Source organism: Anguilla anguilla, chromosome 15, assembly GCF_013347855.1.
Source record: "Anguilla anguilla isolate fAngAng1 chromosome 15, fAngAng1.pri, whole genome shotgun sequence".
In the NCBI taxonomy this organism is placed as follows: Eukaryota; Metazoa; Chordata; class Actinopteri; order Anguilliformes; family Anguillidae; genus Anguilla; species Anguilla anguilla.
The window spans coordinates 36,070,211-36,095,308 of record NC_049215.1 but is presented as its reverse complement, the minus strand read 5'-3'; the positions used below and the strand labels follow the sequence as shown (position 1 = coordinate 36,095,308).

At 47.9% G+C, this 25,098-nt stretch overlaps 1 protein-coding gene across 2 annotated transcripts in view; it reads left to right on the top strand.

The window, feature by feature from the left end:
- The first annotated feature begins 14,595 nt into the window (after nt 1-14,595).
- Nucleotides 14,596-25,098, top strand: part of LOC118213959 (Krueppel-like factor 12) — a 61,431-nt gene continuing 50,928 nt past the window's right edge. The window contains exon 1 of one of the 2 annotated variants that reach the window (XM_035393245.1): nt 14,596-14,852. The gene's annotated coding sequence lies outside the window, so the exon portion shown is untranslated. The remainder of the gene's footprint in view (nt 14,853-25,098) is intronic. The other variant, XM_035393244.1, reaches the window with a different exon arrangement.

Genomic DNA, 25,098 nt, shown 5'->3' with positions numbered 1-25,098 from the left:
TTCATTACACTTTATGGGTCAGTCAATGACCACACGCAGAATACAACTTCAGGTGACATCTAGTGCAAAGAGGATACTTCTGTGATCCAATCTCTGTCAGACAGCATGCACTGTATGCAAGTGACTGAGTGCTGATACTCACTTATCTAGGCTATTCGGACTCTGACATACTGTTCCATATAAGAAATGTGATGCAGTGCAGTAAATGACATTTCTTATTGCGTGCCCCCACAACTCTCCCATTTCACTTCACAGCCAGAAGAAGCATGAGGGTAGGCAGACTAGGGAGAAAGCAATGGTCTGCTTTCACATGATGTGTTTGACTGTGCACCAAATTATACACCCCCCCCCCCCAACACACACACACACACCCATACAAGCCTGTCTGGGAGAAAATAGAGGGCTGCCATTCTGGATCTTGCCCTCTTCATAAAAAGCATCAATATAAAAACAAAAAAAATGTATGGAATGTTTATGCAGCTCTCCCCAGTTGCACTAAAAATAGAAGCACCTCACAGTAAGTGCCCCGCTTACTGCCTCTTGAGTGACTGTCCATCCCTAACTGGGTGCTTCTCTTGCCTGGGGAGGAACAGGAAGCTGAATTGCAACCCCATGGGTGGCTGAGCAGAGAGCCAGGGGATGGCTCTTAATGGGCGTGACCCCCCCCCCCCCCCCCCCCCCCCCACAGGCGGCCGGATTGAGCTGGCTTTCCTGCATCAGTGAGGTGGGGGGGGGGGGGCACAGTATCTCCATTTGAAAAATAAATGTTTAAAGGGTGCTGGAGCTGTTTTGCGCGTATCTTGCGTTTGGTATGTTGCACTGGAGCTGGAAAGCCTTCTGGCAAAATCCGAAGCATTCTTAAAGCCGACCGCAGGGTAGGAGTTTAACTTGGCAAAGCCGAGCGTAACGACCAAACCAGCGCCCAAACCCTCAGAATGGGGGCTGCAGGGGGGCGGGGGGTGGAGTCGGTCAGCCGTGCCAGCGGGACGCTCTCTCGCCGCGCGGTTTGGGAGAGCGCTGCTCCGCCATCTGCCTGCACGCCGTGGCTCCGCCTCCTGCCCCCCCCCCACCCCCCCACCCCCCAGAGGGGAATAGCTGTGGGTAAGTTATTCAATTAGGGATTCATTATTGGCCTGGGCTACCTCAGAATGAAGCTCTGATGATGCTGCCGTGATTACGTCCCCCCCCCCCCCACACACACACACACACACACACTGCACCCCCCCAACCACCCCCCGCATTCCTTCATCTCCCCACCTCCCCAGCAGCCTGTCCCGCACCAGCAGCTACGAGAGATGGGGGGGTGGAGCAGGGAGGAGATGAGGGAGAGAAAAGGGGGGAAGAGAGAGACAGAGAGACAGAGAGAGCCTTTGACTCTGATGCCCCTTTATTAGAACATCACAGTCAATTCATTACACTGGAATAAAGATAAAAATAAAACATTTTAAAAATCTCAAACTGGAGAAAGAGAAATGGAGAGAGGGAGACAGAGAAAGATATTAGAGCGAGAGAGAGAGAGAGAGAATCGCGATATAGCCAGAGGGAGAGGGAAGCAGGTCTATCAGAAATGCCTGACTGATTTCAAATGAACCTCCTCAGCACCATGGACCCTGTCCAACGCCCCCCATCAGAACGAGGTCACAAGGACAAGAAGGAGCAGAGGAATCACCAGCCAACCTGAACAAAACTAAAAAAAATTGAGAAACAATTTGTAACATAACAAATGGCATTCTTTTTCACTAGCCTCAGATATCATGATCAGGAAAATAAGAAATAAAAAACAGAAATATTGTGTTTTGTTTCAAATTCACATATGAAATTAAACAGGATGTGCATTCAGTATTCAGTGTGAAATGAGAAATTAGAAACGTCCAAGTACCTCCCTTTCACTACTCTGGCTGGCTGAAGGCAAGCCCAAGGAAAATGTGCCACTGTTATTAACTGAACATTCTAACGCTGATATCACAATCACTACTGGTAACTGAAAGCAATGGAGCTCTAGAGCACTGATTTAGAATATTGAAAAAAAAACATTACAAAAAAAAATAACAAAACACAAGCCACAGATGGTTATCTAGAGAGAAGACCCAGAGCACAGTAGTCATTCTATGCAGAAAGCACACTGTGTGGAGAAGACACTCTATGGAAAGAAGGTACTGCTAGCAGTGAACATGCTCAGCACAATGAGCGTGCTTTGGGTGGGGAGGGGGATGCTTGGCTGCAGAGGAAATGTACTGTGCTGTGAGACGTCGATCAGGAAGCTACTGTTAGCAGTGAGAATGCCCTGTGCAGTGACTTATCCTATGAAGAAGCTACGGTTTGCGGTGAGCATACCCTGTGCAGTGACTTATCCTATGAAGAAGCTACTGTTAGCAGTGAGAATGCCCTGTGCAGTGACTTATCCAATGAAGAAGCTACGGTTAGCGGTGAGCATGCCCTGTGCAGTGACTTATCCAATGAAGAAGCTACGGTTAGCGGTGAGCATGCCCCGTGCAGTGACTTATCAAATGAAGAAGCTACGGTTAGCAGTGAGCATGCCCTGTGCAGTGACTTATCCTATGAAGAAGCTACGGTTTGCGGTGAGCATGCCCTGTGCAGTGACTTATCCAATGAATAAGCTACGGTTAGCGGTGAGCATGCCCTGTGCAGTGACATATCCTATGAAGAAGCTACTGTTAGCGGTGAGCATGCCCTGTGCAGTGACTTATCCTATGAAGAAGCTACTGTTAGCAGTGAGAATGCCCTGTGCAGTGACTTATCCTATGAAGAAGCTACGGTTAGCAGTGAGCATGCCCTGTGCAGTGACTTATCCTATGAAGAAGCTGCTGTTAGCGGTGAGCATGCCCTGTGCAGTGACTTATCAAATGAAGAAGCTACTGTTTGCAGTGAGCATGCCCTGTGCAGTGACTTATCCTATTAAAAGGCTTTGGTTAGCTATGGCCGTGCTCTGTGTGGGGAGGGCTGCAGAGCAGAGCAGTGTCCAAAGAGGACCTCTGGCACTGAGAGGTCCTGCCTCATCTGCTCCGCTGAAAACACAAATAGGTCAGCGCAGGGAGCAGGAGGGGCCACATGGTCTCTGTGTGAGGCCCTGCCAGCTGAATGGCTCGGCTGGGCTTGATGTTGAGGGCCATCTGGTGTAAGTGTGTGGAAACCGAGCACAGCGCCGCCATACTTCTTCTGCCCCAAGGGCACCTGGGTGGGCGGGAGGATGCTGGGACTGACGCTGAGAGGAACACCTGCAGCCTCTCGTCCCCGACATCCTTCCTCCACCAAGTGCCTCCTCAGGCTGGCTTCACAAAGTCATGGACCCTTACTGCATGCCATCGGTGGTGTCAGGCCGCTCAATTTTGAGAGCATATGCTTTTCTGGAAAAAATTTTTAACAGCTATACTTTGGTTTTTTTAAAAGTGTGTTTGAATTAAAGGTCAGTTGTATTCAAATTGTTTTTTTTTTTTTTTTGTCAGTGTTACCAGGAACAAAACTGTAAAATTCTGGAAACCTTGATGAACTGTGGTCCTGCAGCATGGACACATACATTTTGACAGAGTTCAGGATTAACTCATACAGAGCTGTGTCAGCTAAGCCAGTCTGGCTTCTCTAAGTAGTAAGGAAGCTTTTTAGCAATTTGTTAAGTGAACCCCCCGGCAGCGGTTTAAATGCCTTGTTTAGTCCGTTTGAATTGAACCCTAGAGCGTTTACCTCTCTTACGTAGAACTTTGTTGGTTAAAAACATCTTCACTTCCGGTTTTAGTGCTTGGTGAAACTAGCGACCACAACACGAACATGACATGACGGTGCTCCACGGTGTAAAAATAAATCGATAGTAGGGCCTGCATGCAAAAATAGTCCTGCTCCGTTTGATTTTTGCCTTTGAGGAAACGAACCGGACGAACTGCAGAACGAAACAGTGTGTGAGGCAAAGCGACGTGAAAGCACCAGGGGGTTTGCTGACTAATATATTTAAAGTGAAATCAGGCAACATTAGGTAGGCCTGACTATGTTGCCAGCAAGCTATATGGTAGGTTAAAGTTCAAGGTGTCATTAGCAAATACTGACGTTGCTGCAAAGAGCAGTGAAAAATGCCCTCAAGGTAGTCGTTGTCTGAAGGTTTCCCTGGTTGAAAGTACATTTTATTGTGTTTTATACAAGGATTTGGCTGACAACAACGAGTTACTCAATTATTAAATGGTTGGGAGGTTATTTTCCCCAGTATGCCCGGCTATGAAGTAGCGCCGGCAAAAGTTTAATCACGTTCTGAATTAATGCGTACCAACGGTCTTTAATTTAAAAAAACGTTTAACCGTAAATCGCTAGCAAGCCAACTGTTACAATATCAGTGTTAATGATCTCCAAACATGTAAGGGATCCAGCCAGCACTGCAAACTCGAGCATGGTTAGCTTGAACACATGAATGACTGCAAAGAGTAACTAATCTAGTTATAGTTTTGCTTCGTGTAGCTGTGTTTTGAATATAATTCAATAGTTGGCTAGCTACTTATATTCGGCTTCGCCTCGGGCAATTTGCAGCTCCAGAGTTTGGTGTTCAGAATGCGGCCAGCCCCTCGGTCTATATCCCTCGGCCTACTCGGCAGTAAAAGGAAGATGCAGGAGGAAGGTGGACAAGAGGAACCTGGCATTATTTTCTAAGGTAAAAAAAAAAAAAAAAAGATTTGTCAGCAATTTGACACTTGCAATACTGTATTGAAAAACAAACAGAAAAGTCACTTCATATCTAGCGGTCAAGCCAACGAATTAGCAAGCAACCCATTTTCACCTTAACTTCTCCCAGGGCTAATGATCAATCACTGTCTGGCTTTACAGTTGGTCTTGTATATTAGCTGTTACGTGACTACAGGAACGCCGTAGATTCACAATGCAGAATACCGACAGTCTCAACTAATCCACTGCTTCAAAATATGAATAGAATATAATAGGATAACTTTAAAAGTTTTTTCAACAAAGCCAGAGTATTATAATGCTGAGGAACCGCAGACTAGGTTGAGTAGTGGATTTTTCGTTTATCGTGGTTGTTTGGCAGTCCTGTCGCAGAAAGAAGAGAAATTATTAGCGCAATTCTGTGGCCAGTTTTACCACTGTGAGTAAGATGGCTTCGGAATGCTCCCACCTTGTATTCCTGTTTTCCATTAACTGCCTTGCCATCTGTTTTTGTGTTTGTTTATAAGCACGCTAATACCAGTGATAATCCTAACAGGACACTGAATGTACGACTCCCCAGGTTTCAGCCGACGCTTTAAGATAAAATCATGGATATAAAATGAAGCTCTATTCCCCGTGCAAATAGTAGACTTTGTTTTCTCTGTCTAGTTATCTTCCGCGGCTGCCTTAAAACCAATGTCAGTGGTAAAGTGATGTAATTTCACGCGTCTAAAGACATCAGGATGCTGCTCCTGAGATGTGCTGCCAGGACAACACTGGACGTTTTTGATTTAATTAGCCTATATTAGCTTTTTAAAAAAGATTCTTTATGGCCTGAGGTGCTATGTGAGAAAACACGCATTTAATATGTATTCAAATAAGCCCAATTAACTTTCAGAAAAATTCTCTGTTCAACTAGTTGATTAATTGCTCCAATTAATACAGTGTCCAGCGGTGTTTATCATGTTTGACGTCTGCTCAGTGAATTGCGGGGGAAAGGGCACATATCTCATTCTTACAGTGCATATCGTATTTGATTCTCAGGCATCCAAAGCATAGGTAGAATGCCTTTCTGCCCTCATCCGTTCCAGGCTGCAGTTTCTCCTGTATTTCCAGATTGGGTCTTATTAACAAGGATCTCTTCTAATTAATATAAACTATACGGCTGGTTTTAGTAGTCTGATGTAATGCAGGGATTCTTTTTTCACAATAATCTATTTATGTGGTGGCAGCGCAGTCTAACGGATAAGGCGCTGGTCTTATAACCTAAAGGTCACAGGTTCGATTCCCAGGTAGAACACACCCGCTGTAAGGTACTTAACCTGCATTGGTTCAGCATATATCCAGCTGTATAAATGGATGCACTCTAAATGGTATGTAAAAAGTTGTGTAAGTCACTCTGGTAAGTCACATCTGCTAAATGCCTGTAAGAAGGCAGTTGCTTTGTTGCTGCTCCTGAAGCACATACAGTTATACAATAGGTTTGGTTTGGACAATAATAATTCGTTCTGCTTCCTGTTCTCTTTTTTTTTGTTTGGGTGCAAAAACAGTTCTGAATGTAAGCAGGTTGTAATTAATTTGAGAAACCGCTATGTGTCCAGTCTGCACCTGGCCTGATTTCTGACACAGTTAAGGTGAGCATTAAGCTTTTAGGCTTCGTACATTTTGTGTTCATTGTATTTTCCTATTGTATGAGAGTAGAACAGACTTCTGCAGCAGAACAGGAAGGTGAGCACAGCAGGCCAACAGGTTATAAAACTGTAAGGACGGATTTAGAAATATAAACGTAAGAAGCTTACAGCAAAAATCCAGCACATGAACAGGGAAGCAGAAAAACTTACTGAAGAAGGGCGAAAGCTGGTAATGTTGGGGTGGGTGTGCACTTGAGCTTGTGATTGGATGATTGATGAGAGCGGAGCCACTGTCACATGTTCATTCTGATTGAGCATTCCGTTCACAGGAGCTGCAAATGATGACATCATTTATCTAACTCATGGCCACAGATGGTAATAATTCAGGATTATGACAGATCTTTAGTTCCTTTTGCTATTTGGTCATATGTGTCAGAATTCATGCAGTATAATTTCAAGCGCAGTGAAAAATGACCGTACACTCAGTGTGTCTCCTTCTCAGCTTGGATTGGTGAATAATACAGGCTTATTACCTACATGGAAATCATCTAAGTTTGCACTGTTTTGTATATGTGCTGTAGAAATACATCAAGTAGAAATTACATTAGCCAAAAGAGGTACTATTGAATCAGGATCCATTTTGAAAATACGTGATACAGGGAGCATGAGCTCCAGCATGGTGAGATTCTCCTGGACGCTTTCTTCTCTGATTCACTCTCATAATGAGTGATTTGCTCTCGGTAGTGTTTGCACTCGAAAGAACATATCAATTTTGTCCGGGGTTTCTTTGTTCTTTTGCAGTGGCACATCCGTTAGCGCGATCGTTTTAAGCGGAGCCAGTGAATAACTGTGACCCTTTTAATCTGGCTTGTGACGAGGGCCTCTGCTCTCCTGCACAGCCCCTTTTTAGAGTCGCTGGTGAAAGCAATGCTGTTGCTATGGCTACCTGCTGGCAGCCTCCTTGGTGTGTCGAAAGCTCCCACAATGAGCACCACTAGCTGCTCCCTCCCCAGGTCCAGGGTGGGGGGGGTGTGGGGGGGGGGGAGGCGGGGCTGCTAGGAAACAAGAGGTTTCTCTGCAACCACAGAGCCGCCAGACTCCGCTGGCAGGCTAAAGGCAAACAGAAAGCAAAAAAAAAGCAAAAATAAAACCACACAAACCCGACGCTATCTCCTCACGTGGACTTTACACAGGAGTGCACTGGTCAGCCGCTTGATTGATTGGGGAGGGAGGGGGCGGGGGGGCGGACTCATGTCAACACGGTGTGCGTTAATATGTAATCAGGCGCTGTGCCCTCTGGGTACGGCTGAGGTCCGTTTTGTTTGTGTGGGGATGTTATTGAGATCTCCAGCCCTACATATTTTCATCTCACGCAAGGATTTTTCTTGGGTGTTCTGACCTTACAAATATGAAACAAGCGACATTTTGGGAATGGAAAAAAAAGTTCTAAGTGTGTTTGAAAATATGTGGGCAGTACATATACAGTATAATTAATGGCGCAACTATGTGTTTTGATGGCACTGGTCTCGCTGGGGCTGGAATTCTACGATAACCGGTCCACTGGAGGAAGTGGTTTGAGTGTCAGGCCCCGCCCGAGTCTTTGAGGGCGGGGCAGCACTGTTAGATGATCTGAGTAAGGGATCCTGGTGAACGCCATTCGATATCCGGCCGGCCAGTCTGGCGCTGCCTGGAATCGCTGTTACTTTCAGCGGCACGCTCCTCGAAAACAGACATACGGGGGGAAGCGGCCCCCAGACGCGTGATTGGCCCTCAGTGTTAGTGCGGTCTCATTTTAGGAGGACTCGGGCCTCGTAAAGGTAGAGAAATATGTACACAGGCAGAGAGGAGCCAGGCGAGGAAGCCTCAGATGTGGTTGCCATTGGACACTGGGGCTGTGGTCAGGTTGCAGCAGCCACCCCCACCCACTACCCCCCTCCCTCCCACCCCACCCCCACCCCCACCGCCTACCTCCACTGCATTGACTAGCTGACCTTGGCGTGGGCCTTTTACGCCTGGAGCTTGTGTTTCTCATGGAGGGGGGGGGGGGGGGGGGGGGGGTCTGCTTGCGCAGGTGCACTGAGTTCAGGACAAACACCCAGCCACCTGGGGCGGGGGGGCTGTATCAGTTGGGGGGGTGGTGGGGGTGGATCAGTGAGCGGGTCCAGTACCATATCTCCTGTCTCCCTCCGCACGTCAGATGTGACCCCGCTGCGGAACGCTGGACGTGCCGAGACACGCTCGCTTTTGGCCGTCTCAGTCCCGCGGCTACATCAAGAGTCTCCGTAGCCAAAAATCGAGACTCGTTGCCGTATTTAATACATGGTTAACCAAAACTGGAAATGCAACACTGTTCCCTGTCTGAAGGGTTCTGCTGGTTTTGCGGGGGTGTGGAGTGCATTCTCCTGGCATGATTTCGGGTGTCTGGGATCTTTGTCAGTGATCACTCCCTGGTGCTGAGAGATCACCGTGACTCCATGTCACACAGAGAGGCGAGTGTCTCTCAGTAGATGCATTAAGAGCAGAATGCCCGGCCGAGCTCAGCAGGCCCCCGGTGGTTTCTCGGGGTGTGGTGCTGGAGCTACCCACGTCATGGCCGGATCAGGTGATTGGATCCGGTCCCAGTCTGGCCCGTGTGGGACAGTTGGGAGTGACACCTGACGCAGGGTTTGCTTGCTCCATCAGCGAGGTGTGAATTGATTTGCTTTCCAGTGGAAGAGTGGTGTCATATTCCTGCAGAATTCTGAACGCTGGCAGAGCTGCAGGTTTGGGTAGAACCAGCCGCACGCGGTGGCCCAACACCTTATAAAACGACTTCTACCGGTGTTTTCAATTCACCGCCTGTATCTTAGCATTCGCCTGTGATAATATTTACTTACTTTATTACGTTTTTTAAATTTCCAGTGTGACCATGAACCAGGCCTGTTCCTTGATTGTTGTCCAGCTTTTGCAGATGTTGTATGTCACCCCTGGACCTGCACAGCTGCTGGTTATTATGCTAACGGCCTCATTATCTTGCTGGAGCTCTTTACTTTATTTTACTTGCAGACACCCAGCTCCCTGACTACACTGTAGTCTGTCGTAAGGCTGTCTCTCCTCCCTGAGGTGTATCATTGCGTTGGTCACAAATTATTAAAGATTTTATTTCTTGCAGGTTCTTCTCATTCCACATTTCACCCCCCCCCCCCCCCCCCCCAGCTCACAGCCGTAGATCGCCTGTTACTGAAGGAGCAGAGGCATGGGGGGCCGACAGGCTGATTGTTTGATTGATTTTGAAGTTCAAACCACTTTGCTGCCGTTACTGTACTTTGTTTTATGTGACCAATTAATTAATCAATCAAGCCTGAGGTCTCGTCTACTGAGCGTTTATGGGGCGAATAGTTCTGTTCGGGTGGAACTGGAGGAGGGTGGGGGGCGTGAGCAGCACCTTTCCTGCACCCATTCAAAATTACACAGAATTCACACCCCCCCCCCCCCCCCTTAAACCCCACCAGGTGTGCAGATGAGTACATTATTTAGCAGAAAGGGTTCACAGGCTCTGAATAAACCTGTTATATTCTATATTACGGCTATTCCACAGAGCCTCAAGACATGTAACGTATATGAAATGGAAAAATTATATGAGCATTAATAAGTGCTGCTCTGACAACACTTAAGGTTTTTCTCATTAGAGACTATTTATGATTCCTTTCAGAAATGAACTTTTGTTGTTTTGCTGCACTTTAGCTCCTGGAGGCAGCATCCTTGGCTACCCTGCTGTACGGACGCATGTACCTGTACCTGCACATACCCCCCTGTACGGACGCGTGTACCTGCACATACCCCCCTGTACGGACGCGTGTACCTGTACCTGCACATACCCCCCTGTACGGACGCATGTACCTGTACCTGCACATACCCCCCTGTACGGACGCGTGTACCTGTACCTGCACATACCCCCCTGTACGGACGCGTGTACCTGCACATACCCCCCTGTACGGATGCGTGTACCTGCACATACCCCCCTGTACGGACGCATGTACCTGTACCTGCACATGCCCCCCTGTACGGACGCGTGTACCTGTACCTGCACATACCCCCCTGTACGGACGCGTGTACCTGTACCTGCACATACCCCCCTGTACGGACGCGTGTACCTGCACATACCCCCCTGTACGGACGCGTGTACCTGCACATACCCCCCTGTATGGACGTGTGTACCTGTACCTGCACATACCCCCCTGTACGGACGCGTGTACCTGTACCTGCACATACCCCCCTGTACGGACGCGTGTACCTGTACCTGCACATACCCCCCTGTACGGACGCGTGTACCTGTACCTGCACATACCCCCCTGTACGGACACGTGTACCTGCACCTGCACATACCCCCCTGTACGGACGCGTGTACCTGCACATACCCCCCTGTACGGACGCGTGTACCTGCACATACCCCCCTGTATGGACGCGTGTACCTGCACATTACCTGCTTAGCCTCAGGTGGATTCAGATTTGACCGTTCATAAATAAGCCACCCAGAAACAGCCATAGTCCGCATGTCACTGAATCAGAACACTACCTGCTGTACGGACATTATATTAGTGGCTTGTGTTATTAACAGTGACTAATTAAATGTATGAAAATAAGAGTTTAGATGATTATATAAGCATGTGATGCTTATCACACTAAACATTTCATGTTTGAATTAAAAATATAATGCAATTGTTATTTCACAGGAAAATACTGTGGTACTTATTTTACAGATTATTTACACATCTGGGGAAGAAAGGCTGATGACTGTCGGTCCTTTGGGAGACGGTACTTGTTTTCACAAGGCTTATAACTCAGTTCTGAACATGCTGTGACTCACGGTCTGTGGGAGCGGTGCCAGGTTGGAGGGGTTTTGTATGAAATGTTTAAAACGCTGATTTCTGCAGCTCACCGGTCTTCGCCTGTGACGTGCTGCAGACGCTTGGGAAATCTGGCCATAGATTTAGTTCTGTCACATGGGAAGAACTGGCACGACTTCTTTCTTGAATCGTAGGATTGGGCCGACTTGCTTAAAGAACTTCGAAATCAAGGGTCATGTTATTTCTTCCTGAGTTTATAAGTTTCAGCAATTTGCCGGCCATGGAACCGTCATTTATGCGACTGACCCTAATGTTTGCTCTGTTTCATATTTACTGTCTATGGAGAAGATGATTGTGTCCATCCTGGTGTCCACATAACCGGAAGAGAAAGAGAAGAGGGACAGGAGGGGTTGAACCCTGGATTTTAGGGTTGATTTAGTGATAAAAACTTAAAGTGCTTGAAGTGTAGAAACCAGGAAATATCTTACCAGAAACAGGGCCTTATGCATGCTGCCTAAGTCCAGCTCTCATTCTAGCTGTCTTTTTGAGTTCGCCCCTTCTGTTCCCAAAGCTTGCTGACAACATTTATGAAAGAACTCGATGTTTGTATGATGACTGCCTCTATCAGCACCTACAGTACAGCGCGAGGTACAATTTCTTGCTGCGAAAAAAGATTTTATTTCTTTACGATTTGAAGGCATTTTGGCTGCCAGCAGACAATGCAAAGACATGGCATGATCTGGGATATGAAACGCAGGAGGAAATGACACCAGGCTTTATTTGAAACCTGTGCAATATGACAAATTTGTACAGTGTGTGCTATATCCTCCAGCTTCCCCATGGAAAAATAAACAAATCCCACAGGATCTTCTAGGATTTGCTGAATGGAGAACACAGATATTAACTGCACTCGGTTTTGTTATGTCACGTCATGTCATCTTATGTCATGTCATGTCATGTTGATACTCTGGAATGATAGAAGCACGCCTTTACAGAGCAGTGACTGGCAGCGCAGGGGAGATGTTTGTTGTTGTAGAGGTGGACTTTTAAACATCAGTGTTTTTGATGAATCAACTTTTATTTAAAGCTTCCACTTCAAGCACTTCCACTAGGATCACAATTTTAAAATAATATTAATAGAAAGCATTCGTAATTGCAATGAGCGTTCATAATTACTTCTCTCTTAGTATAATGCTGTCTGTGATTCTACCCTGCTCTGTAAACTGTTACTTCCTGTATTAGGCTGTGCTTCGCTTCATACCTGTGCAGGTTGAGTAATCTTCACAGCCATAACTGTAAAATGTGCAATTCATAGCAAAATAAATGTTGATGATACTTGCCTGGGATTTATGATGGCATGGCAGCAGCATTGGCGGTAAAATTATTATTAGGGTATGTAGAAACCGAAATGCTTTTGCATTTTACAGGGTTTTATTACAGCAACCGTAAATTATTAGTATTGTATAATGCAGTATTTTGTGGTAGCCTAGCTACTGCCACTGCTTTTGATATTTCTCTGTTTTTCACTGTGTTCATGTATTTGACATATTTGGTATGTTGCATTGATCATATGCATTAACACGTTGATGGATTAGGGCATCCCATTGGCTGAATGACTGAGGTGAAATGCACAGCGCTGGTGATACACGGTAATGGTTGTTGTTTTGGAGGCCGTTAGCCGCCGGCTTCCTCAGAGTTTGTGGTTTCGCGGGGTCGGGGGGGAGAGCTAAGAGCCAGGTATCAGCTGGCCCGTCCTTTCTGAACGGAACGACCAGAGTCTTCAGCGGGTCTGACGCCCCAGTCATCTTCCTCAGGTTCTGTTACGCCAGCCTGTTTAGTTTCTCTGTAAATCCCACTAACCTCCTGATCTGTCCGCTGTGACGCCGTGTTAAACATTATGATACGGGATCACTCACGAGAAGAGATCATCAGTCTGTTAGCTTCTGATTGCTTCTTGAGCGTTTCACAAATTACAAGGAAATTGCATCAGGCTTATGGTTATAATATAGGCCTTACATATACAGAGGAAGATATCCTCATTTTTAAAATTTTGTCTAATTTGTAATTTAATGGGCTTATTACGGACACACCCCATAATATTTGAATATTCCTGAATTTATGTGTATTTTTTAACTGCACCCCTACAGTTGGGGTGTAAAATGTGATGTAATATGAAGTCGTTTCAGAAGATCCAGGGCTCTCTCTTCATCACACGCGTGTTAGCATGTTGCGTGTTCTGAATCCTCGCGCACGTCTACATCAGTGCTCACGGCTCCTACATACATGACCATGCCGAACATCCACGCCTGGCTGATCATTATTTGGGGAGCGTTTTGAAAGTGAGGGTTGAGATAGTGAACAGTTAGAGTGATTATTAGTGAGAGATCCTTGTTGTGGAGGAGAGGGAATATTAAGCAGGGAGCAGGTGGGCGAGATGTGGCTGAATACAGTTGGGTTATAATATCGGCCGTGAATGCTCGTCACCACAGCCTTCTGATCCACCAGGGCTTCTGAGCACCAGGACTTCTGATCCACCAGGGCTTCTGAGCACCAGGACTTCTGATCCACCAGGACTTCTGATCACCAGGCTTCTGAGCATCGTGCTCTCTGAGCATCAGCACCGGGCTTCTGAGCACCAGGCTTCTGAACACCGAGCTTCTAATCGCTGCAGCCTTCTGAGCTCAGGGCTTCTGAACACCGGGCTTCTGAACACCGGGCTTCTGAGCACCAGGCTTCTGAACACCGGGCTTCTGAACACAGCTTCTAATCGCTGCAGCCTTCTCAGCTCAGGACTTATGATCACCAGCGCTTCTGAGCACCAGGCTTCTGAACACCGAGCTTCTAATCGCTGCAGCCTTCTCAGCTCAGGGCTTCTGAGCACCGGGCTGCTGAGCACCAGGCTCTCTGTTCTGCCTTTCCCGTGAGCGGAGGGGGCTGGGGCTGGGTCTATCAGAGATGCAAATGAGCTCCACTTCCTTCGCCGTAATTACGGTCCCCCGAGGAACTGCGAGCAGCAACGCCGGTCCTTTGTGGCTTGTCTGCGGAGAATACCGTCGGCTCCCCGAGTTGTGAACTCCCTTCACCGGGGGGGGGCTGACAGTGTGTGAGCTCCAGCACTTATAAGAGCTGTGGGCTTGTCTTCCTTTAAGCTCCCTCTCCTTCAGCGGCTCGTTTTATGGCCTGCTTGCCACCCCACACAGGGTTGTTTTTTTTTCTTTTTTTGTCACTTTTTTTCTTTGAAAGGAAGGAACGGATCGCCTCTTTCCTTGTGTCCTTCTGTCATCTCTGTGTCCTGCCCACCCCCCCCCCCTTTTTTTTTATTGGGGCGGGCGTCCGCTAGAGTCGCCAGCGCGGCGGGGGCTGGGAGGAGCCGTCGGAAACCTCCCTGGCGGGGCCCCGTGTAATTCGATGCACGCTGTTAAAGCTTAGAGTATATTGTCTTCCCTCTCGCGCCGAGCCTCCGCCCACCGACCCACCCTGCGCTTAGCAGATCATGTGACCGCGCTGGTAAGTCATTCGCAAGTACAACAGTTCTCTGTGAGCGCTCCATTCATTTCCTGAGAACTGCTCTGAGCCACGGAGAGGCAGAAAGGGAGGGAGTCACAGAGAGAGCGAGAGCGAGCGAGAGAGAGAGAGAGAGAGAGAGGGGGGGAAAGCAAGCGAGAGAGAGAGAGAGAGATAGAGCGTGAGGGGACTCTGTCAGGAAAACAGTTTCCAGCACTCTGCAGCTTCTGACAAGGTTTGTTCCTGTTTTTCTCCTCTTGCTGGTCGCTCTCTCTGCTGCTTGTCTTGTTTTCCCCGCGTTTGTGTGTCGGTGTCTCCGTGTCGCGCACCTCGGTCCGCTGTCATTGAAGTGTCACGGTCGAATGACAAGTCCCGCCGCTCGTTCCCCGCGCCGCTCTCTCTCCGCGCCGCTCGTTCCCCGTGCCGCTCTCTCCCAGCGCCGCTCTCCACGCATTGTGCTGCGGCAGGAATACGCTTCTGCAAGAAGTACGGCGCAAACCTGGCATCCCCATTCTCCTGGCTGTGTGTGTGTGTGTGTGTGTGTGTGTATATGTGTGTGTGTGTGAGAGACAGTGTGCAGCGAGAAAATTGTCATTGCCAGTGCTGGAGTAGTTGTTGTACAATTATCAGCATCTTACTTGCATTTCAGTACATTATGATTTCAAATAATGATCACTGCTGTGTTCACTGATGTTATTAGTTGGGTCAGAATGAAGTGAGATTAAAGCAGGATTCATGCGTTTTCTGAGAACGGCTGAACTGTGGACTGTGTGTTGTGATGTTGTGTGTGGAACATTTAGGACTGTTTGCTGTTTGTTAGCATTGAAATGCAGGACGTGCATTTTTGTTTTGGTGCGGGGAGGTCTGTGTGTTTTTTGGGTAGGCAGGGGCAGGAGGAGCGGGGGACTGCGCGCACCCGCACGCCACTCTTAAAAACTTTGATCATTATCATAACGGGCCGTGTGCGCGACTTCCCGAGCTCCGCGTCGCTGCCTTCACCATGGCGACACCAAAATGTCAGGCTGTCAGGAAAGGGTTAAATATTTTGTGGCTTGGGAGGGGGTGGACATTGGAGGCGGTGGTGTGGTGGTGGGGGGTGTGTTAGTTGTCGGGGGTGGGAGTTGGTGGGTGGGGGGGGCGGGGGTGTTACAGGGGTGGTGTCTGCGATGTCATCTGTGGTGCTCTCAGACCCAGCTTAATAGTCATTGGTATTGATGGGTGGCTGTCACTGGGAACAGTGCAGCCTGTCTGCGAGGGGCTGGGGGGCTGGGGGGGCTGGCCTATGCCTGTTATTTTCAATTAAAGTGAACCTGGACAGAGCTGACAGCAAAGACATTTATACGCGGGGGGTTACGGGCGGGGGGGGTGGGGGGGTGGGGGCGGGGGGAGAGTTTGGAAAGCCAGCCAGACTGTGTGGGGACAGAGGGTTAGGTGGGGGGGGGGGGGGTGGCGGGGGTGAGGTGGGACGTGGGCTGAGGGTTTTAGGTGGTGGTGGTGGGGGCAGTGGGGGCAGAGTTTGGAAAGCCAGCGAGCCTCTCTGCGGGGGAGGGGGAGGGGGGAGAGAGGGGGCTGAGGTCTTGTGTGTAAGCTGAATCCTGACCGCTGTGGCAGAGCTGGGCCCTCTCGCCTTTAACCCTGTCACTGCCAGGGTCTGAGCGGCCCCCCCGGGGTGTGAGCGCCCCCCCCCCCCCCGGGGTCTGAGTGGCCCCTCCAGGGTCTGAGTGGCCCCTCTAGGGTCTGAGTGGCCATTTTTGGATTTACAAGTTTGTTTTTTTTCTTTTCCTCACTGCATCAGACCTGGGGGGGGGGGGCTGAAAGCTAGGCCCCGCCCCCACCCACCCCACCCCACCCTAACCCAACCCTGTCCCGTGCCCTTTTCCCCACCCCTCCAGTGCTGTGAGCTGTCCTCCTTCTCAACCACGAGGTGGGGGGGGTGGGTGAGATTACGACCAGCGGGTAGAGCGTGTTAGCATGCAGAAGCATTGTGGGACAGCCCCGGACCCTGCCTGAGTGCACTTCCTCTCATGGCCTCTGGACACAGAAAGGGGGCGGAGCCTTCAGAGCTGTTGGTTTCTGCTGCTCACAGGCCACGCCCACCGCTGCAGGCCACGCCCATCGCGCACAAACGCAGGGCGTATGGGTCCGTGTGTGGGTCTGTGTCTTCCATCAGCACCATCCATGCGTACGGGCCACATAACACACAAACACACGTTGGCTTTGAAAGTCCGACTTTGTTTCGTGTTTTTTTTTTTTACACATGTCCATCACACACCTGAGATCCTCTGATCTTGTCCCTGTTGAGCAGGAGCTGAACCTTGAGTGACTTAAAACGGTACGGATGGAATTTTTAACACTTTTCTGGGCCTCAACACCATGTTCAGTTCTGTGTTCGGTCTGCGAATACACTCCTGCATTTGTGCTGCATGTGTTAGGCCTATCTGTTAGAGATGTACCATACCACACACTTCTCTGACTGTGTTAAGCGCTGCGGTCTCGGTGGGCAGGTGGTTATGTAAGCGCAGCGGGATGTCTCATGCATTGAGTCCAGGACACGTTGTGTTGAGATGATTGCAGTGTAAGTCCAGGACTCGTTGTGTTGAGGTGATTGCAGTGTGAGTCCAGGACTCGTTGTGTTGAGGTGATTGCAGTGTGAGTCCAGGACTCGTTGTGTTGAGATGATTGCAGTGTAAGTCCAGGACTCGTTGTGTTGTGATGATTGCAGTGTAAGTCCAGGACACGTTGTGTTGAGATGATTGCAGTGTAAGTCCAGGACTCGTTGTGTTGTGAGGATTGCAGTGTAAGTCCAGGACACGTTGTGTTGAGATGATTGCACTGTAAGTCCAGGACACGTTGTGTTGTGATGATTGCACTGTAAGTCCAGGACACGTTGTGTTGTGATGATTGCAGTGTCAGTCCAGGACTCGTTGTGTTGTGATGATTGCAGTGTGAGTCCAGGACTCGTTGTGTTGAGATGATTGCAGTGTAAGTCCAGGACTCGTTGTGTTGTGAGGATTGCAGTGTAAGTCCAGGACTCGTTGTGTTGAGGTGATTGCACTGTCAGTCCAGGACTCGTTGTGTTGTGATGATTGCAGTGTAAGTCCAGGACTCGTTGTGTTGAGATGATTGCAGTGTAAGTCCAGGACTCGTTGTGTTGAGATGATTGCAGTGTAAGTCCAGGACTCGTTGTGTTGAGATGATTGCAGTGTAAGTCCAGGACACGTTGTGTTGTGATGATTGCAGTGTAAGTCCAGGACTCGTTGTGTTGAGATGATTGCAGTGTAAGTCCAGGACTCGTTGTGTTGTGATGATTGCAGTGTAAGTCCAGGACTCGTTGTGTTGTGATGATTGCACTGTAAGTCCAGGACTCGTTGTGTTGTGATGATTGCACTGTAAGTCCAGGACATGTTGTGTTGAGATGATTGCACTGTAATTCGGAGCAGGCACTGGAACGGAAAAGCCGATCAGATCCGGAAGTGGAGGTTTGACTCATCTCAGCGCGGAAGAAGTTGGGCACACGGGAAACAGAACTGCGCAACCATGTGATAACGTTCTGTTCCCGTAGCCATGGCGATTATGTGCAATGTTGGCGGAGTCGCGCCCTCCGTTTACTTCCCTCACTATTAATTGCGGTTCAGAGCCAGTTCTAAAATTGGCTTTAAATAGAAGTGTTGTTATTTTTGTTGATAATTACGGTTGACCTGCAACCCGTCGAGCGGACGGCTCCTCTTTCCAGTTTCCTTTTCGTTACCCAAACTTCCTTCGGCTGAAACAACAGTAAATGTCTTGCATTCTTCACGAGCATGTCGTTACCGTAGTTACGAAAAAGGGCCAACACAGTCATGGTCCGGTCAAAGGCTAATGTGACGTCCGGTGACAAGCTTTGCATGCGTCAGGAGAAGAATGAGGGCTAAAACAACTTCCCCTGCCCCGTGCCATCGTTCACCCCCCCCCACCCCCCCCCCCCCCCCCCCACACGTTCAGACCTGGCCCTCTCAGAACTCAGCCTATCAGAGCAAGCACAGAAGAGCTGAGTTCTTCCTGAGAACTTCTTATGGAGGTTTGCTAATGACATGCAACCTCGCTGTGCTTGACCTCTGACCTCACACTTCCACCCCAGGCCTGTTTATTACAGCTGTACATGCTGTAGGTGGAGTGAGAACAACAAACAGAGAGAGGGAGAGAGAGGGAGGGAGAGAGAGAGCCAGAGATGGAGAGGGGGGGAGGGAGAGAGAGGGAGGGAGAGAGAGCGGGAGAAAGGGAGGGAGAGAGACAGAGAGAAAGAAAGAGAAAGAGAACAGGGGGACTGAGGTGCAGAGTCATAAGGGAATATTGTCCCTCAGCATTTGGTGTCCTGAGCCCAGACAGTCTGTTTGAAGGGGGAGGGGCCACACGGAGAGTCTTGTATGTCAAATTGTCAAATATCTCTGCTTCATCCCAAAATAAATCTCAGTCACTGTGTGAAAGCAAGAGTCAGTTACAGTGTCCATGTGGAGCAATTCCAATATTTTCAATTTTAAAAGCAAAGTTTTTTTGGAGTAGTTCCTCCCTGCGAGCTGCAGCAGCTCCGTAGGTGATGAGTAGGGGGTTGTGACCTGGGCTGGAATGAGGGCCTTTCCGTGCCGTGCTGACCCAGGGCCCAGGCCCCCTGCTCTGTGCGGTTCCTCCTGTCGTCCCGGTCCGTCACGCGTGAGGTCCCACGGGCCGCGGGGGCCCCCGCGAGGGTTCGGACCGCCCCCGCCCTCAGCCCCCCCCCCCCCCCCACCCTCAGCCCCACCCCCCCCGCCCTCAGCCCCGCCCTCATTCTCCCCATCAGCGCGAACTTTGTCTCCAGTTTTAGGTCAAACTTAAGGGGGGAATTATGCAAACAACATGTGGAATCAATTTAGGACCAAGCGGCATACCTCTGCACGACTGCGTTTGATGGGGGGGGGGGGAGGAGGGGGAGAGGGAGAGGGATGGAGAGTGTGAAGGAGAGAGGGAGAGAGAGAGGGACAGAGAGACAGAGAGAGAAAGAGGGAGGCAGTGGGAGAGGGAGAGTAGGACAGAAAGAGGGAGAGAGATAGATGGAGAGTGTGAGAGAGAGGGACAGAGAGGGAGAGCTGCGTTAGCTCACAAGAAGTTACAGGCCATAACACTTAGCAGCCCAGCCCAGCTCGGTCGCAGCCCCTGAAAGCGAGCGGGGGGGCGGGGGAAACCGCGAGCGGGAGGATGAACGCAGCTGCTGCACCTCTCGGCCGCGGCGGTGCGCTGGCTGGGTTTACCCCCGCGCGGTTCTGTGCTGTGCGGTGTGAGCGACGGAAGGGCCCGGAGCGTCCGGCTGAGAGACGCCGTGTTTGAGCTGCTCTGCTCACAGCCTGGCTCAGCGCACAGGTCACACACTGCTTCTCTTACCTTCGGTCTGACTCACGCCACGCTAATTAAACTGCTCTCGTGTGTGTGTGTGTGTGCGTGTGGGGGTGGGGGCTGAGTGTGTCGGCTTTTGGTGGGTTTACATCTGTGTACGTGTACGTGTGTGTGTTTGTGTGTGTACAGTATGTGTCTGTGTGTATATGTGTGTGTATAAATGTGTGTGGGTGTGTGTGTGTGTGTATATATGTGTATATGTTTGTGTGTGTGTATGTGTGTATAAATGTGTGTGTGTGTGTATAAATGTGTGTATGAGTGTGTGTATATGTGTACAGCGTGTTTGTGTGTTTGTGTATATGTGTGTATATATGTGTACAGTGTGTGTATAAGTACATGCGTGTGTGTGTATATATGTATGTGTAAGTGTGTGTATAAGTACATGCGTGTGTGTGTGTATATATGTATGTGTAAGCGTGTGTATAAGTACATGCGTGTGTGTATATATGTATGTGTAAGCGTGTGTATAAGTACATGCGTGTGTGTGTATATATGTATGTGTAAGCGTGTGTATAAGTACATGCGTGTGTGTGTAAGCGTGTGTATAAGTACATGCGTGTGTGTGTATATATGTATGTGTAAGCGTGTGTATAAGTACATGCGTGTGTGTGTAAGCGTGTGTATAAGTACATGCATGTGTGTGTATATATGTGTACAGTGTGTGTATAAGTACATGCGTGTGTGTGTATATATGTATGTGTAAGCGTGTGTATAAGTACATGCGTGTGTGTATATATGTATGTGTAAGCGTGTGTATAAGTACATGCGTGTGTGTGTATATATGTGTGTGTAAGCGTGTGTATAAGTACATGCGTGTGTGTATATATGTATGTGTAAGCGTGTGTATAAGTACATGCGTGTGTGTGTATATATGTATGTGTAAGCGTGTGTATAAGTGCATGCGTGTGTGTGTATATATGTATGTGTAAGCGTGTGAGGTGACAGCAGTGCCTGGGGGAGGTGTGCAGTCTAACTCTGTCCATTAGAGCTGCAGATGCAGGCAGCCCTGGGGACAGGACTGAGGCCTGGGCCCGCCTCCCACCAGCCCTGTCAATCACCACCGCTTCATCTATAAATCATCCTCAAACATTTATTTACGCCCGATTGTAATCTGTAAAATGATTTAGAGTGCGATAGCCTGAATACCTGCCAAATAGAATCGGCTTGATTAAAGATTAATGAGGTAATAAAAAAGCTTTTGGCCAATAATGGGCAGCTCCTAAAACTGTATGTTACCTCTATAGCCATCCAGTAAACGTTCTTATTAAAAACGTATTGGCCTATGTATTTCATACACCACGTCAAGGAGTATATTGTTGTAACGTTTTTGTAATGTTCAAAACATTTGTAATCTTCCTATATCTTAGCTGCACAGTGCTGTTGGCCTTTAATCTAAATGGTTACCAATTTGTTGTTGATGGCATTTATTTCATTATTTTTTTTCCGAATGTGCTCTTGTCAAACTCAATAGTTTTTTATGTGGTAAACAAAGTGTTCAGGTTGACAAATAACAGCAACGGTGAACGTATTAACCTTTCAATTACTGCCGTTTCTGTCGCCTCACAGTGAAAATGTCACCGCAGCCATGTTATTGAAAGCAGGCAAATTGCCTGTGATATTCTCATTTAGACAGGAATGTTATTGTTATTGATAATTACAGCTGACCCGCGGTCTGTCAGCCCGAATGGCCCTTCTTTCTGGTTTCTTCCCCATCACGCCGGCTGCCTTCAGCCGAAACAACAATTTCTCCATCAGATCGCTTTTTTTTTCCCGCAATAGAGTGACGTTGTCACCTGCCCTTCCTCCTTCACAGGAAGTGCTGAATGTCTGCTGAGATGAAACGGTATTTATGTGTCTGTGTGTAACCTGTACCTTCCGGGTTGACAGTATCGGTGATCAGCGACGGGCGTGGATGTTTAGGTGTACGGTCATTGTGTGGTCACCACACGGTCGGGGTGAAATTCTTCTGTGCCTCCCTGTTTAAGGCTAGGCCAGGGGTCTGCAGCTCTGCTCCTGGAGATCTACTATCCTGCAGGTTTTCATTTCTACCCTAGTTTGGCACACCTGATTCTACTAATTGGCTTCTCAACAAGGTCTCTTGCTGTTGAGTGAGGTGTACTTTGTTAGGGTTGGAGTGAAAGCCTACAGGACGGTAGATCTCTAGCTGTTGAATAGATGTACTTTGTTAGGGTTGGAGTGAAAACCTACAGGACGGTAGATCTCTAGCTGTTGAATAGATGTACTTTGTTAGGGTTGGAGTGAAAGCCTACAGGGCGGTAGATCTGCAGGAACAGGGTTGGGCAGCCCTGCACTGGAACCTGGTTATCTTATACCAGTGACTTGGTCTTAGTGTAGTCCAGCAGCTCCTCTCAGGTATTGGTGGTGGATGATGGTTTGTGCCACACGGATCCTGGCTTATGGGCTATCGAAGGGAATGCATTTGGCAGACGATATATATGGGAAAAGTCTTAACTATCTCCAGGACTATACTTCCTTTTGCAGGTGCCCATTCTTCAGGGTGGTTAGCGCTGAAGCTCACGTTCTGGAAGCCAGAACTGAAATGTATGGTGCAGTTTCATCAGAGTTGCTTTAGATGTGGCGCCTTTCTGAAGGGCAAAGCAGGATTCGAACCCGACATCCCAATGAGTGGGGCTCAATGAGTGTAGTTAATTTGCATTTCCATTAAGGCACTTAGCATTGCCTCTCACCCAGAGCTGCTTATATAAATGCTTATATAAACGCAAACAGAAAGGTTCAGGCTGGTGCACTGGTGCCAAGACACTAGGGGGGTCACTACTTATAGCAGCTGTTAATGCACAACTTACTTACCAGTAGCACATACAGCACATAAGCCTGCAGCTAAAACCAAGCCGCCGTAGTGCCAGAGGGAGCCCGACTCTGCAGCGAAGCGCTAAACGGGTCTGCAGATGCAGTCGCTCAATAGGTGGGGCTGGTAAAGTCATGGAAACTGTGGAGAGTTCAGCGTTGGGTGAGCCAAGATGGAGTTTAAACAGGTGTCTTTTCCGTCTGTGCTGAAGACAGACAGCGAGTCTGCTGTCCTGGTTAGAGCCAGTGGTGCGTTGTGTGTCGTGTCCTTTGTGAGCTGCGGCAGCCATCAGTAATGCTCCTTCTGTTGAGCTTGTTTTAATCATTATCTGGCTTCAGTGTCTAATGCTTTAAGGTTTAATGGCCATTGTCTTAGTCTGTGATATTGCTCATGCTGTAAAGGGAAAATATGAAGCTGGAATTGAATCAACATTTGTCCTTAACATTTTAAAAGCTGTAATTATTGTTATTTATTTATTTTTTTCACAATCACCGTTTGGCAAGTTCAGCAAGCACTAACATGAACTCCCCAAAATGAGTTTGTGATGAAAAAGTGCAGTGCTTATGTCTACTTTGAAGACAAAACTCGGACAAATTTTTAAAAGATTTTTTAAAGTTTTTTTTTTTTTTTTTTTTAAATAAAAGATTGGCACCCAGTGCTTGGCTGAGCATATCAAATTCCCACCTCAATTTGGAACCACAGCCCCCAACCCCCCTGCCAAGTACCAAGAGTTTAAGGAAAAACTCTGATTAAACACAGACCAAAGTCACAGAAGCAACTGAAAGTAAAAATTAGGAATGCACAATGATGTAATTCTAAGGGTGGTATCATCAACCAGTATTTGTCAGTGCTGGTGCAGTACTGCCTTGTTTTACATTATAGCAGGAAAGCAAAACTGCCACTCCGTTTTCCCACATTCATGGGCAAAATAGACGATCACAGACCTTAACTTATGGAGAAAAAAAATTCCTAAATTTGATTTGTTTCACAAAATGACTAAACGTCCTGTAGCAGTAAGCAGAGAGCGTGACTGCAGAGGTACTGAGCCTCTGTATCGCTCTGCTCCTGTGATTGGCTGCTGAAGGTGATGAATGATAAGTCAGAGGTTCTGATGGCCCTGATTAGGTTCTGTTTTGAGTGTGAATCTGCAGCACCTTCAGTGCAGGAAGCGCGTCTTCGCTCCGATGCGCGTGTGCTGTGCCACCATATCGCTCAGAATCTCAGTGTCAGGCCGGTATCGAGCAGTCTGCTCGAAGCTGTTATCAGCTGACACAGTTATGACCCCAATATTACCATGCATCCTTAATGATTACTATAGCGTGCATCCTTAATGATTACGATAGCGTGCATCCTTAATGATTACTATAGCGTGCATCCTTAATGATTACTATAGCGTGCATCCTTAATGATTACTATAGCTTGCATCCTTAATGATTACGATAGCGTGCATCCTTAATGATTACGATAGCGTACATCCATAATGATTACTATAGCGTGCATCCTTAATGATTACTATAGCGTGCATCCTTAATGATTACTATAGCGTGCATCCTTAATGATTACGATAGCGTGCATCCTTAATGATTACAATAGCGTGCATCCTTAATGATTACTATAGCGTGCATCCTTAATGATTACTATAGCGTGCATCCTTAATGATTACTATAGCGTGCATCCTTAATGATTACGATAGCGTGCATCCTTAATGATTACAATAGCGTGCATCCTTAATGATTACGATAGCGTGCATCCTTAATGATTACTATAGCGTGCATCCTTAATGATTACAATAGCGTGCATCCTTAATGATTACTATAGCGTGCATCCTTAATGATTACGATAGCGTGCATCCTTAATGATTACTATAGCGTGCATCCTTAATGATTACGATAGCGTGCATCCTTAATGATTACTATAGCGTGCATCCTTAATGATTACAATAGCGTGCATCCTTAATGATTACTATAGCGTGCATCCTTAATGATTACGATAGCGTGCATCCTTAATGATTACGATAGCGTGCATCCTTAATGATTACTATAGCGTGCATCCTTAATGATGATTACGATAGCGTACATCCTTAATGATTACTATAGCGTGCATCCTTAATGGTTACTAAAGCGTGCATCCTTAATGATTACGATAGCGTGCATCCTTAATGATTACTATAGCGTGCATCCTTAATGATTACTATAGCGTGCATCCTTAATGATTACGATAGCGTGCATCCTTAATGATTACAATAGCGTGC